Here is a 14,584-nt window from a genome sequence, read left to right as displayed (position 1 = left end):
GATCCTTCGGCTCTCAGCAGACTTTCTCTCTTTTTCTTTTCTATTCTTTTTTTTAAATTCTGTTTTTAGTTACAGGGAGAGAGGAAAGAGACCACAGCACCACTCATGAAGCTTCCCCCATGCAGGTGCTCTCCTGTGGTGGCTAGGGTCTCAAACCCAGGCCCACGTACATGGCAAAGTGTATGCTGTACCCAGTGAGCCATCTCCTCCTGCCTCGTACACCCAACATGATCTTATTAAGGACGATCATGTTACTACACCATTTAACACCAGTGAAAGGGGGAGGGGATTTCCATCCACTTCAGGCCATTTTGAGAGAGTAGCTTGCTGAAAACAGTGAGTTTGCTAAGCTTGAAGGGTTCCCAGAGTAGGGAAGGCTACCTCTCTCTCCGTCTCTCTCTCTCTCTCTCTCTCTCTTTATTATCTTTTTTTTTTCTTTTTTATTTAAGAAAGGATTAATTAACAAAACCATAGGGTAGGAGGGGTACAACCCCACACAATTCCCACCGCCCAATCTCCATATCCCACCCCCTCCCCCGATAGCTTTCCCATTCTCTATCCCTCTGGGAGCATGGACCCAGGGTCATTGTGGGTTGCAGAAGGTAGAAGGTCTGGCTTCTGTAATTGCTTCCCCGCTGAACATGGGCGTTGACTGTTCGGTCCATACTCCCAGTCTGCCTCTCTCTTTCCCTAGTAGGGTGGGTCTCTGGGGAAGCTGAGCTCCAGGACACATTGGTGGGGTCTTCAATCCAGGGAAGTCTGGCCGGCATCCTGATGACACCTGGAACCTGGTGACTGAAAAGAGAGTTAACATACAAAGCCAAACAAATTGTTGAGCAATCATGGACCCAAAGTCTCTTTATTATCTTTATTTACTTATTGGATAGAGACATCCAGAAACTAAGAGGACAAGAAAGAGAGAGACCTGCAGCATTGCTTCACCACTTGTGAAGCTTTCCCCCTGCAGGTGGGGACTTGTGACTTGAACCCGGGTGCTTGCACATTATAACATGTGCACTTAATCAGGTGTGCCACCACACAGGAGGGACACTTCTCCAAGAGAGCTGGAAGAAGGCTTCACACTGGGGTGCAAGATCCACAAGTCATCTCAGATGGGCTGGCTTCGGCTCCTATTCACACTGCCCTTAGAGGTGCTGTATCAGACTCAATGGTTAATCTTAAGTGAGGCAGGACATAGTCAGACATTCCTATTTGAACTGCTGTTAAGACAGCCATGCCCTGAAGTGAGATCTGTGGTCCAAAATATCTGGAAAGTGCTGCCAACTAGTTCCCTCTCAGAGGTCTGAAAAGTACATTTTCATGTGGTACAGATTCTTTCAAAAGTCTTACAGTTAAAGAAACCCCCAAAATTTCCTTTATGTAGCTTTTCCCTGACCTTATTTTTACCACAGAAACTGCTCTCCTCACATCACACCTATTAACACCCCACAGGGAAAGAAGTTAAGGGAAGTGATGGGTTTGAAAAACACTAAGGAAAATTGCCACGACCTTGGAAACTGCGTGGGTGAGCAGGGGACTTTACTCAGTACCCCTCCGCCTGAAAGGTCCTATTTGGCAGTGATAGTACCTGGATGAGGAGATCCTAGCTATGGCCAAGAAAGGACCACAGTCTTCCTCATTCTATCCCAAAGATCTAACATCTAAAAGAGCAATCCATTTCCTTCATCTTTTCCGCAGGGAGTCTGGGGAGTCTGGTGTTGGTGAGATCAGTGGTCACTTAATCCCCAGGATGTTGGCTGTTCCTGTAGGTTGGAACCTTCAATACACAGATCCTTCAAGATGGGAAGAGGGGAGCCAGGCAGTGCACACCCTGTTGAGCACACATGTTACCATGTACATGGACCCAGGTTCAACTCCCCAGCCCCCACCTACAGGGGGGAAGCTTCATGAGCAGTGAAGCAGGGCTGCAGGTGTTTTTCTCCCTCTCTGTCTCCCTCTCCCCACTAAATTTCTCTCTGCCCTATCAAATAAAAAATAAATAAATAAATAAAATAGATTACTTTTAAAAAGCCGGGAAGAGATTTAGAATAAGGAATATTGTTTTTAATTTTGTATTAGGGGGATTAATGGTTTACAGTTTATAGTAAAATACAGTAGCTGGTACTTGTGTAACATTTCTCAGTTTTTCACATTACATTATTTTTTTTAATTTTCCCTTTTGTTGCCCTTGTCTTTTTATTGTTGTTGTAGTTATTACTTTTATTGTTATTGATGTCGTCATTGTTGGATAGGACAAAGAGAAATGGAGAGAGGAGGGAAGACAGAGAGGGGGAGAGAAAGACAGACACCTGCAGACCTGCTTCACCATTTGTGAAGCGACTCCCCTGCCAGTGGGGGCCGGGCGCTCAAACCGCGGTCCTTGCGCTTTGTGCCACGTGCACTTAACCCACTATGCTACCGTCCCACTCCCTCCACATTACATTCTAACCCTCCACCTAGGTCCTCCTCCACCACCACGTTCCAGGACCTGAACCCTCCCCCTTGTCCCAGAGTCCTTTACTTCGGTGCAATACACCAACTCCAGTCTAAGTTCTGCATTGTGTTTGCCCTTCTGTTCTTATTTTTCAACTTCTGTCTGTGAGTGAGATCATCCTATATTCATCCTTCTCTTTCTGGCTTATTTCACTTAACATGATTCTCTCAAGCTCCATCCAAGATGAGGTGAAGAAAGTGAATTTACCATTTTTAATAGCTGAGTAGTTGTCTGTATACAGACTACAACTTTCTCAGTTGTTGGACACCTGGGTTGCTTCTAGGTTTTGGATATTACAAATTTTGCTGCTATGAACATAGGTATACACAAATCTTTTGGGATGGTTTTATTGGGTGTTTTGAGGTATATGCCCAGGAGGTGAATTGCAGGATCATAGGGTAGGTCCACTTATAGCCTTCTGAGAGTTCTCCAGGCTGCTCTCCACAGGGGCTGGACTAGTTTACACTCTTACCAGCAGTGCAGGAAGGTTCAGAATAAGGGCTACCTACACCTTATTACGAGAAGATGCTCTCTGTAGTCCTGACCAGGTCAAAGCCAGAGCTCACTCCTGGATCATATCCCTGTCCAACTGCCCAAGAAAGTTGAGCCCTGACCTGAATCACAAGAATCACATGCCTGGCAGGCTGTCGCCACTTGGGATAAACTGCTGCAGGCAGAGTTTAAGGGCCTATGCAAGTCTGGAGACCTGCCCTGCAGGCTGAGGGGAAACATTTCCAGCTCTGCTTCTCCCAGCCTGGGAGCCCAGTTCTGGACCTCTGGCAAGTTCTCCCTTACTTCTTCTTCTAGCATTTGCCCTTCTTCCGTAGCCAGTCAACAGCGTCAGGTTGAGCCTGATGTAAAGTTTCGAGACCTCCTTTTACAACAAACAGACCAGGTGTTGCTGGGGAGAAGGGTTGAAGATGGAGAGAAATCCCTGAGGCGTCTGTGGTCTGTGGGGAGAATCCCTCTCCCTTCTGTCACCAAGACAGGCAGCAGCAGGCACCTCCTGCTGTTCCTTCAGATTCAAGCCCCTCTCCTGTCACTCCCAACTATCCCCAGCTCCGGGGTTCATCCCAGACACAGAGTACACCAGCCTTCGCACCAATAGATTTGCAACCTGACAGCATCCCTTCACTGCCCTGACGTCCCTGGTTTAGTTCCTTGATGCCCCAGAGCACACAGTTCCTGAGCTACTGGGATGGTACCATGAATGAGAGACCATATGGACTTGTTCATCAGAGAGCTGAGTGTTCTCTGGGTGACAAACAGACATAACATGTATATCCATACATACCCTCTATGCATATAGAAACACAAAGTATATATATTAGAATATATATCACCACATGTATATGTGTATAGACCTGTTTACATTATTACAGATCAGCCTCTCATTCTTCCAATTTTTTTCTTATTCTCACAAAGTAAACTTCCCTATCCATCTTCCCTAGCCAGTATTTCATATATATATATATTCCCTTTTTTGCCCTTATTATTTTATTGTTGTAGTTGTTGTTGGATAGGACAGAGAGAAATCCAGAGAGGAGGGGAAGACAGAGAAGGAGAGAAAGATAGACACCTGCAGACCTGTTTCACCGCTTGTAAAGCGACTCCCCTGCAGGTGGGGAGCTAGGGGGCTCGAACCGGGATCCTTACGCCGGTCCTTGCACTTTGCACCATGTGCACTTAACCCTCTGCGCTACCGCCCGACTCCCACTATTTCTTAAATACAACTCGATTTATGAAGAAAGTGGGGTTATTGCCACCTTTTCCACAGTGGGTGCAAGACTTCTGTACCTGAAAGTTAAGGGAGTCATAGTGAACACTTGAAGGAAGGTAATTTTAGAATCAGTTTTGATTGGTTGAAAAGTTAGTTCTGGGGCCCATGGTGGTGCACCTCGTTGAGTGCACATATTACAGTGTGCAAGGATCCGGTTCGAGGCCCAGGTCCCCAACTGTGGGGGAATGCTTTGCCAGTGGTGAAGCAGTGCTACAGCCTCCCACACCCGCCAAGTACCAGAGCACTGTTCAGCTCTGGCTTATGGTGGTGTGGAGGATTGAACCTGGGACTTTAGAGCCTCAGGCTTGAGAGTTTGCTTGCATAACCATTTTGCTATCTACCCCCAAGTGTCTCTCTCTCTCTCTCTTTCTCTCTCTCCCTCTCCCTACCTCACAATTTCTGGATTTTTTATACACACACACATACACACACACACACACACACACACACACACACACATATATATATATATATATGTATATATATATATATATATATATGATTTTAAAAAGAAAAACAGAAAAGTTAATTTCCTGGGGCAAGGGTAGATAGCATAATGATTATGCAAAGAGACTCTCATGCCTGGGGCTCCAAAATCCCAGGCTCAATGCCCCTCACTAGCATAAGCTAGAGCTGAGCACTGCTCTGGAAAAAAAAATAATAAAAATAAATTTTTAAAAAATAAAAGATTTCACGAAAGAAAGAAAGAAAGAAAGAAAGAAAGAAAGAAAGAAAGAAAGAAAGAAAGAGAGAAAAGTTAATTCCTGGAAATGATCTCTGGATTATATGTTCAGAGGATCCTGAGGTTCTTTCTGTTCTGTTCTGTTGTTGTTGTTGTGTTTGTGTTTTTCATGAATGTGCTTCCATCCTAATTCTGTGAAAAGATTAACCTAGACCAAGAGTAATCCATTCTACCTTCACTGCAGGGATTTCTAGAACAAAGAGGTATCAAATCCCAAACTAAAGTGATTTCAAATATTGCAGAGAGAGAAAAAAATAATGCCAGAAACAATGAGTTGGGAAGGCTGAGATGAGAGAGAGAAGATTGGTTTTTAGATCTGCCCTGAGCCTCTCAATTTTATTCATAGAAGTCAGAGCCAGCCTTGGGTGGAGAGCTGCAGTCAATGTAACCGTAACCTCTATCTGAGGCCTCCCCACCTCCTGGGCAGAACAACAGTCACTCTACCACCCTATGAGAGGGAGACTCAGGTGTGTGTGTGTGTGTTTGCTTTCTCCCCTGTGTTGGTAACAGAAACTGGATATTCTGCCCCCCCAGCTCCCCCCCCCCGCCTATGGCGACAGGTCTCAACAGTCCTTTTGCACAAAACACACCAGTCCTCACTGTGTAGTGTGAACTCCTCACATGTTCCTGCAATTCAGAAGCACAGGGGTCCCCTGGGCTCAACCAGTGAAGGTTCTACTGACTGCCACATAGTGAAATAACCCTTAAGGGTGGGTCCTCCTGGCACCCCACTGCACAGCCCTGAGGAAGTGCTGGCCCCTTCAGCTCCCTCCTCACAGGAGGCTCCGGCTCCATGGGAAAGAGGACCCCTAAGTTTGTGCAGTCACGTCTCTGCACCAGACACCCCTCCAGCTGGGGGCACTCACAACTGATCATTTACCAGTTCCCATCCAGGCGAGGACATCCGGGCCTCAGTCAGGTGCAGAGATCTGGGGGGTTATTCCTATGGGAGGCACACAGGCCTGGCAGCAGCCCTAAAAAGTGCTGTACTAAGAAGACACTTAGTCTGACTCAGTGCTCCTCCTGCCACACTAAGCCTGGCCCACCTTTCTCCTGGAGTCCTGTCAGAGAATCCTGGACACATGTTATGAAGACACTCATGGCAAGCCAAACTCCCCAGAGGATAGAGCAAGTGTCTGATTTAGTGCTGGATTCCCAAAACCCAGCAAGGGACCTAGAAATGGGGTGGCTCTGGAGTAAATAAATAAGTGAATTAATGAACGCCATTTTTAGCCCAGGCTGAGCTGGGAATTAAAACCTTTTTTTTTTTTTTTTTTAGCATGTATCCAAGTTATAAACTGGCAGGCCCTGAACCTGATCTGTCTAGCGTATGTGTTTTGTTTGGCCAGCACAGGATTTGGGTTTTTTGCTTGAATGCCCTTAGGTAGGGTCTGAACCCTGCAACACAAGGGTCTACCTCTTCCTGATTTGGAGCACTTTATTAGCAACTGAAGGTTCTGAGTTTTCCATCCTGGGTTTAAATCTCCCTGGGAAGTTGCTTTTTCAATCTGGCCATGAACATCATGAATTTATTGTGAAGTGGATTTGCCCATATGCGAAACTGTGCAGATCTTTAAACCTTAGACTGTTTGCAGTGAAATATTCTCCCAGACCTACATGGCACAGATTCTGGTGTACTTAGTGTGACTGCCTGAGCCAAGCTGACAGTGAGCTAGGAGCACCCATACTAGAAGACAGTGCTTACATCCATTTAGTCCCAAAGTGACTTCTGACTCACTGAGTGGGTCAGTCCTCAGATCAGAGAATTTGTATTCTTTTTTTTTTTTTAAACTTTTTTCCCTTTATTGGGGGATTAATGTTTTATAGTTTAGAGAATTTTAATGTTTAGAGAATTTATATTCTTTAAAAAAAAATGGGGCCAGGCAGTGGTGCACCTGGTTAAGCGCACACATTACAGTGTACAAAGACCCAGGCTCAAGCCCCTGGTCCCCACCGACAGGGGGAAAGCTTCACGAGTGGTGAAGCAGGGCTGCAGGTGTCTATCTCCCTTTCTGTCTTCCTCTTCCCTCTCAACTGTACTCTGTCACTATCCAATAATAAATAAAAATATTTTTTAAAATATTTGTGAGAAAGAGAAAGAATACCAGACCATCATTCTGGCATAAGTGACGTCAGGGATTAAACCCAAGACCTCATGTTTGCAAGTCCACACTTTATCCACTGCACCAACTCCCAGGTCATGAGAATGTGTATCCTCCATGCTTCCCAGGCGATGCCCTGGCTTGTGGCAGGGAGCGTACTTTGAGATCCAGCTTCACTGTTCACGAAGCTTTTCTACACCAGAGTCTTATGAGACTCTAGTGACTAACAGACCACAGATGAGGAAACAGACACTCAGAGAGGGTAATTGATGACTCCTGGTTACACAGCTTGGCATCATCTGGGTTCTTCCAATGCCACATAAAGCTGGCTGCAGGCAAGGAGGTGGCTGAAAGAGACCATCCAACACCACTCTGCTGTAGCACAGGAGATTAGACTCTGAATGACATAGCAAGCATTTAGGAAGCTTCTTACTGCAGAGAAACCTCAGGCCTCAAAGCAGGACATGATAGTCCTCTTTGGCCCTTCTTAGCTCCAGAACTCCACACTGTGGCTCTCTGGGAACAAGAAGTGAGGGACCCAAAGTGCCCCCCCAAACCCATACCCCCAGATTTTGCTCCATTGCAGCCCCAGGCAAGGCAGCAGGGGAGCAGAGACTAGATGCCCTTCACTGAATTTTCTCTGTAGTAACCAGAGCAGAGTGAGAGACAGGCACAGACTGCAGCCGCTTCTGGGAGGGAAGACAGGGGAGCGCAGACCATATGGAGCAAGAGTGACAGAATTTGGCAGCACAGGCTCTGCAGATGGGCCTGCTTATGTCCAGACACACTCTGAGGCCAAAGACTGAATCATCTCTCTAGCAATTTCTTGTTTCCAAACACGCCTTTTGAAGAATGCGGGATGTTCCATGAAGATATCAGAAACGCCTGCTGGGAAAGGATACACCCATCAATAGAAAAGTTGCTCTGGGGGTGGGAGAATGGTACAGAGGGTCGCAAATGCCCCTTTGGATGGGAAGCTGTCACGGGGTAGTAAAAAGAAAGGCTAGTGGTGTAGGAGACACTTAGGGAATCCATATCATATAGTGAGTGAGTGAGTGAGTGAGTGAGTGAGTGAGTGAGTGAGTGAGTGAGTGTGTGTATGTGTGTGTGTGTGTTGTTGTTGTGGTTGTTGTAATTGTTATTGTTAGCCTCAACGCTATAGTGGGCTTAGCATTACCAACCCCATTTTACAGAACAAAGAACTGAGATTAGAGAGGGCCAGTGATTTGTGAAGTTCTCCTGGCTAGTGAGGGGCAGAGACCTAACTGAGGAAGAGCACACATGTCCAAAGATATCACCCTGCTGGGTCAAGATTCTCATCTTCCTCCTAGGCAGTCTGTACTCCAAGCCCTGTGTCACCTTGCATTAAGTCTCTAGGCCTCCAGCGAGGCTTCCCAGAACGTGTGTTCAGGATAAAGTCTTAATGGTTGGGTGTCAGGCGGTAGCGCAACAGGTTAAGCGCAGGTGGTGCAAAGTGCAAGATCTGGTTTGAAACCCTGGCTCCCCACCTGCAGGGGAATCTCTTCATAGGCTGTGAAGCAGGTCTGCAGGTGTCTATCTTTCTCTTCCTTTCTCTCTCCATTTCTCTCTGTCCTATCCAACAACAAAGACATTAATAATAATTACAACAATTAAAAAAACAACAAGGGCAACAAAAGGGAATAAATAAATACTAAAAAAAAAAAGTTCTTAATGGTCTTGTCCAGCCTTCCAGGCCCTTCAAGGCCAGACTTTAGACTGCTGGGATGGTCACCCTCCTCCATGTATCACCAGGCTTGAGTCCAGCCAAGCCTCTCACCCTTCCCTGAAGATGCTCAGTGCCAGGAGCTCCAGCTCTGGCTTTCATACATTTTCCTTCACACCTCCCTGCAACATTTCTGCTTTATTTTGTCTTTTCTCATCTACATAAATGTCTAGGACTATGAATCCCACTCCTCGCCTCTCTGAGACTGTGCTGAGCACCCTTTACATATCTATGCCACGTGAGGGTTTAGAAAGCACCGTCCTCGTAGGAGTTGACACAATGAAGGAAGTATTGACCCCACCCCATACTAAGGTCAAGAAGACAGTGCCTTTATCCTCCAGACCCCCAACAATCCCATTCTACAGATGAGAAAACCGAGGACAGAAAAAGTTAAATGACTGGGAGTCAGGCGGTAGTGCAGCAGGTTAAGAGCAGGTGTTGCAAAGCGCAAAGACCGGCTGAAGGATCCCAGTTCGAGCCCCCGGCTCCCCACCTGCAGGGGAGTCTCTTCACAGGCGGTGAAGCAGGTCTGCAGGTGTCTATCTTTCTCTTCCCCCTCTGTCTTTCCCTCCTCTCTCCATTTCTCTCTGTCCTAGCCAACAGCGACAACATCAATAACAGCAACAATTATAGCTACAACAATAAAAAACAATAAGGATAAAAAAGGGAATAAGTAAATAAATAAAAAAATATTTTAAAAAAAGTTAAATAACTAATGCAAGGTCACCTAGCCTAGATGTTGAGACGAGAGCCATGTCTTCCCTAATTCCTCACTGAGATAATTATATTAAAAAAAAAAAAAACACATCCCAGGGATATTTCACAGTCTAAAGAGTTCTTTCCCGGGTCAGGTGGTGGTGCACCTGGTTGAGCCCACATGTTACAATGTTCAAGGACCCGGGTCCAAGTGCCTGGTCCCCACCTGCAGTGGAAAAGCTTTGTGAGTGGTGAAGCAGTGTTGCAGGGGTCTCTCTGTCTCTATTCCTCTCTACCACCCCCTTCCCTCTTGATTTCTGGCTGTCTCTATCCAATAAATAAATAAAGATAATTTTTTTAAAAAGAGTTCTTTCCCATCTACTACTGTCACTGGACTTCACAACTCCTTAGGCTGAGGAATTAATAGCCCATTCGTTCTGACGGGAGTATTGTGGTTTACAGCAAGGAGTCAACTCTCTCGAATCAGTAACTTAGTTATTTCCATGTAACAAACCCACAAGACTTGCCAACTTAAATCAGTACACATATCTCATTGTAGCTTTCATGGCCTAGGGACCCAGAACAACTTCTCTGTGTCTTCTTCCTCATGGTGTCTTCTAAGGCTGTGATCCAGGTATCAACTCGGGGCCTGTGGCCTCATCTGATGGCTTGAGAGGGAGCAGGATCTGCTGCTAATTTCACTCACGGGATTGTTGGCAGGATTCAATTCTTTGTGTGCTGTTGGACAGAGGGCCTCACTTCCTTGCTGGCTGTGGAACAGAGACCGCTCTCAGCTCCTTGTCATGAGGTCTTTCCAACACGACAGCTTGCTTTATCATAGAGCGTGATAAAGCTCTGAAGGAAAAACGTGGAAAGCACTGAAGTCTGCTAGGAAGAAGGGAGTCACGGTCTTGTAACCTAACCACAGAAGTGACATCTCACACAGTTGCCGCATTTGGATCTATCAGAAACAAGTCGCTAGGTCCACTGCAGACTCCTACCCCAGAGGAAGGAATTACAGAGGGCGTGATTACTAGCAGGTGGGGATGCTGGAGATTATCTTGGATGTCTGTTTTCCACAGCAGGGAGCTGGACTGGAGCCCTGGATTTGCAGTTCTGAGTTGGGTCCCTTCCTCCTGGACCTGGGAATATGCTGGCCCCATGGGTGGAGGTGGCAGGTGGTGATCTTCCCTCATCTATGCTCAGGAGATGCTTCTGGGGTCATGTAGAGCTTGGGCCAGACTTCCCAACCCCCAGCCCCATTTTAATGGCATTGTCAGCCCCAGGGAAGCTTTGTGCTTTTCTTTGGGTAGTTTTGCTAGCCCTTAACTGGTATTCCTGTCTTTAAATCAAAGCTACTCTTTGTTTAAGGGTTCCCTGCCCCAGGCAGGATAAGGATTTGTGAGTGTGTGATCCAGAAATGCAATATAAAGGAGTCAAGACCCAGACAATAATGTAAACTGAGAGGGCCTGGAAAGAAGGGCCCAGTGACCTCACAGCCTCTGCTTTTATGAAACTCTTTCATCATCCTTCCCTCTGCCTGTTCCACTGTTCTTACTGTGGCCTCCCAGGACAGCCAGGACCTAGGGCTTCTGCCTCTGCTTGAATCCACCTTTCCAGAACTGCCCTCCCATCTCCTGTCCTTCCTTCTCAAATCTTTCTGGGCTCCAGGTTACCTCATTAGACTCCTGTCCTCGGGCTTTCCTTCAACTTCTTTCCTCTCAAGCAATGTCCTTTGTCTCACGTCCGAGGGATTAAACCTTGAGTCCTCTTTCTCTGGCCTGCCATTCTCTGTCCCCGTCTTAGGAACACTGTGTGAGTCCTTGATATCCACACTGGGGGAGTGTGTGTGTGTGTGGGGGGGAGGTCAGGTGGTGGCACACCCAGCTGAGTACACATAATACTGTCCATAAGGACTTGGGTTCAAGTCCCTGATCTGACCTGCAGAGGAGAAGCTTCATGAGGGAAAGCAGTCCTACAAGTGTCTCCCTTTCTTTTTCTTTCTCTATCTCCCCTCCCCTCTTAATTTCTCTTTGTTCTATCAAATAAAAGAAAGGGGGTGATTGGCCACCAGGAGTGGTAGACTCATCTTGCAGTCTCTGAGCCCAAGTGAGAATCCTGGCGGCAATAAATAAACAAGATAGGCTGGGACTGAAGCCACCCACCATAGTTCTACCTCTACATGGCCCAAGAAGTGAGCTCAATGTGGAAATGACAGAAGAGTGAGGGGAAGCCAGTGCTCTGCCTTTGCCTGTGCCATGTGTGCTCAGTGACTAGTGCCTCTGCCCCTCACTTTCCTTCGCTCCTCTAGCAGGCTGTGGTCTGCCGGGGACCGCAGACCCTGCAGAGTGCCACATACCACACAGCACAGCATCTACTCCAAGCTTCCACAGGCATTCAGAAGACCGTGGCGACAGCCCTAGTCTTGTCCAGAGCACAGCCACCTTCACAGGCAAGCATGCAAGTCACGGGTACACAGAGGGATCAGATATTTGTACTCAAAAATACCACCAGCTGTCTTCCACACTCTCTACCTGATGCAATTGGTCCTGCAAAGACCTGCTTGGATGATCGAAGAGGTAACAGTTGTCTCCCCCCAACCCCCACCCCCACCAGGGTTATTGCTGGGCCTGGATGCCGGCACTACAAATCCACTGCTCCTATTGGTCATTTCCCCCATTTTATTGAATAATATAGAAAGAAATTGAGAGAAGAGGAGGAGACAGAGAAGGAGAAAGAGACACCTCTTGAACTGTTTCACGACTTGTGAAGTATCCCCACTGTATGTGGGGAGCTGGGGGCTCGAACTCTGATCCTTGTGCTGGTTCTTGTGCTTACTACTATGTGTGCTTAACCAGGTGTGCCACTGCCCCCCCAATTGTATTATTATTGTTGTTGTTGTTATTATTTTGCCAGCAAGGTTATCTCTGGGGCTCTGTGCCTGCATGAAGTCACTGCTCCTGATGGTCTTTCTATTTTCTGGTAGAGACAGAGAGACGAGGAAACACCTGCAGCACTGCTTTACCACTTGCCACCCTGCAGGTGGGGAAGGGGAACTGAACCTGGGTCCTTGCGCATGGTGAGTGTGCTCTACTGAGTGTGCCACCACCCTCCCCACAGCTCAGCTTTTGTCCAATCAATTGTGTGTCCCATCAGTCCTGCCTCCTGTTGAAAGTGCTGTCCACATAAGTCTCTTTCTCCACCCCAACAGCCACCACCCAATCCTAGTCACCAAGAGCCCCCTCCTTGTTCTCCCCACCTCCAGTTGCCCTACGTACCTCTTCACTCAGTGATCACAACTGTCATTCTCATCAAGTCTGTGTCCTGTTTGTGGTGACTCCCTATTGCCTGAGAAGGGGAGTTCTACCCCTCAGGTGGTGTTCCTTCCCTAGGGCCTTCCCCATCTTCACCTGTCCCCTTGGAGGTACTTACCCCAATCCACCTCCAGTTTCCCAGATCCCCTCCACTTGGGATGTTTTTCAATCTTGTCTCAGCCCATATAAATCTACTTTCCTTACAAGGGAGCCCAAAGTCCACTTCTTCCATGAAGCCTTCCTTCCAGAAAGCATTGGCCTCTTGTTCTCTGAGCTCCTAGAGGGTATGCAGTCAACCTACAAGTGGTATGAACTCTCTTCACCTCCCACCCCTAGCTGTGAGCCTGGGGGCTCTGGGGTGGGGGTGGATGAGGACCAGCTTCCCATCTTCCTTCCAAACCCCATACCCAGTTGCAGAGACCTCCTCCTCTGGGAAGGCGAAGACAAAGACTTCCCTGGGGGTGGGGAGGGGAGCCTTCTGGGAGGATCCTGACAATTTAGTCCCCAAGATGAAAGCAGCCCAGAAGGCGGCGCTCCCAGGGAGGGGTTCTCACCAGAAGGCCCAGAGCTGGGCGGGAGCCAGGGAGTGTTTGCAGGGCCCAGGGGTGTGTGGATGGGAGGAGGCGGGGACTTGGCAGCTCACGTTCTGGTGGTCTGATGTCTTTGTTCAGACTCCCAGCTCAGAGGAGCTGGAGGTGGGGACAGTGTGGAGGGGGCTGCAGAGACCTGGAGCCAAAGCTCGGGGGAGGCCCACTCCTCCTTCTAGGGGAGGTCTGGGACCAGGAAGGAGCTATGGAGGAGCACTTATTGGGTGAGTGTCTCACCTGGCCGCAGGGCCGGCCCTCAAGCTGTGGGGCTCAGATTCCTGGCTCTCCCTCTGGACTTTTCAAATATCCCCTTGTCTGAGCGGGGTGGTAGCGCAGCAGATTAAGCACACACGTGGTACAAAGCAAAAGGACCGGCTTAAGGATCCTGGTTCGAGCCCCCGGCTCCTCACCTGCAAGGGAATTGTTTCACAGGCGGTGAAGCAGGTCTGAAGGTGTCTATCTTTCTCTCCTCCTCTCTGTCTTCCCCTCCTCTCTCCATTTCTCTCTGTCCTATCCAACAACAACATCAATAACAACAACACTAATAACTACAACAGTAAAACAAGGGCAACTAAAGGGAAAATAAATAAACAAATATTTAAAAAAAAGAAAAATATTTAAAAACAAAACAAAACAAAACAAATATCCCCTTGTCTTGACCTGCCCTGGATGGTTTCTTAGGAGTGAAATCTCCAGGGATGACACTGGAACCGGGTTCAAAGCCCAGAGCCTTCTTTTCCTAGACCCTTGAACCATTCCTTCCAGTCCAGTGTCTCAGGCTGGACCTCCCTGGTAAGTGCTGAGCAGTTAAATACTTGCTGTGTTTAACCTGCACAGAGTCAGCTGCCAGGCCCCAGGCTCCACAGATGTCCTAGGCCAGTCCCTTCACTCCTAGCTGCAGTCTCCTCTCAGCAAAGGGAGGAATCCTACCGGCCTTCTGGGAACAGAGGTTTTGACTAAGGAGTGTGAGGAAGTGCTCAGGTGTGGACCTAGGCACCTGGGACTTGCCCCAGAGCCGGTGGCCTTGTCAGGAGGGGCATGTCCTCCTTATTCAGTCACTGTCACCATGGTGTCCACCCCCATTTCTTCTCCCCCTCTTGCCTTCCCAGCAACCAGACGCCTTCA

The 14,584-nt window shown here is 47.8% G+C and overlaps 1 long non-coding RNA gene across 1 annotated transcript; it reads right to left on the bottom strand.

Annotated features, from left to right (window-relative positions):
- Positions 1 to 286: 286 nt before the first annotated feature.
- Positions 287 to 13,283, bottom strand: LOC132540710 (uncharacterized). Its single transcript, XR_009551873.1, has 3 exons — positions 12,991 to 13,283; positions 10,265 to 10,413; positions 287 to 788 (listed from the first exon to the last, which is right to left on the bottom strand). It is a non-coding gene; the product is annotated as an uncharacterized LOC132540710 (long non-coding RNA).
- Positions 13,284 to 14,584: the final 1,301 nt, after the last annotated feature.

This window comes from Erinaceus europaeus, chromosome 10 (assembly GCF_950295315.1).
Source record: "Erinaceus europaeus chromosome 10, mEriEur2.1, whole genome shotgun sequence".
Classification (NCBI taxonomy): Eukaryota; Metazoa; Chordata; class Mammalia; order Eulipotyphla; family Erinaceidae; genus Erinaceus; species Erinaceus europaeus.
The sequence above is the reverse complement of the archived record's forward strand: the minus strand, read 5'-3'. Positions and strand labels throughout refer to the sequence as shown.